The following is a 542-nucleotide window of genomic DNA, read 5'->3' as shown; positions in this document are numbered from 1 at the left end:
CCTTTGGAAAGTGGCAGGTGCATTGCACAATCCAAAGGGCATGCGTCTATACGCAAAAACTCCATATGGACAAACAAATGATGTTTTCTCTTGATCTCTTGGATCAACTACTATCTGATTATAGCCTGAGTATCCATCCAGAAAGCAATAGTAAGCATGTCCTGCAAGCCTTTCAAGCATCTGATCCATGAATGGGAGTGGGAAATGATCTTTTCTGGTGGCTTCATTGAGCTTCCTGTAGTCTATGCACATCCTCCACCCAGTGACGGTTCTTGTGGGTATGAGTTCATTCTTCTCATTTGGCACCACAGTTATCCCACCTTTCTTGGGAACTACATGGATGGGACTAACCCATGGGCTATCAGAAATGGGGTAGATTACCCCTGCCTGCCATAACTTCATGACCTCCTTTTGTACCACTTCTTTCATGACGGGATTCAATGGATTCAATCCTTGAATGGAGGGTCTAGCATCCTCTTCTAACAAGATTTTATGCATGCATATGGATGAACTTATCCCCTTTAAATCAGCTAAATCAGCTA

Source organism: Arachis ipaensis, chromosome B01, assembly GCF_000816755.2.
Source record: "Arachis ipaensis cultivar K30076 chromosome B01, Araip1.1, whole genome shotgun sequence".
Lineage (NCBI taxonomy): Eukaryota > Viridiplantae > Streptophyta > Magnoliopsida > Fabales > Fabaceae > Arachis > Arachis ipaensis.
This window is presented reverse-complemented; position numbering follows the sequence as displayed.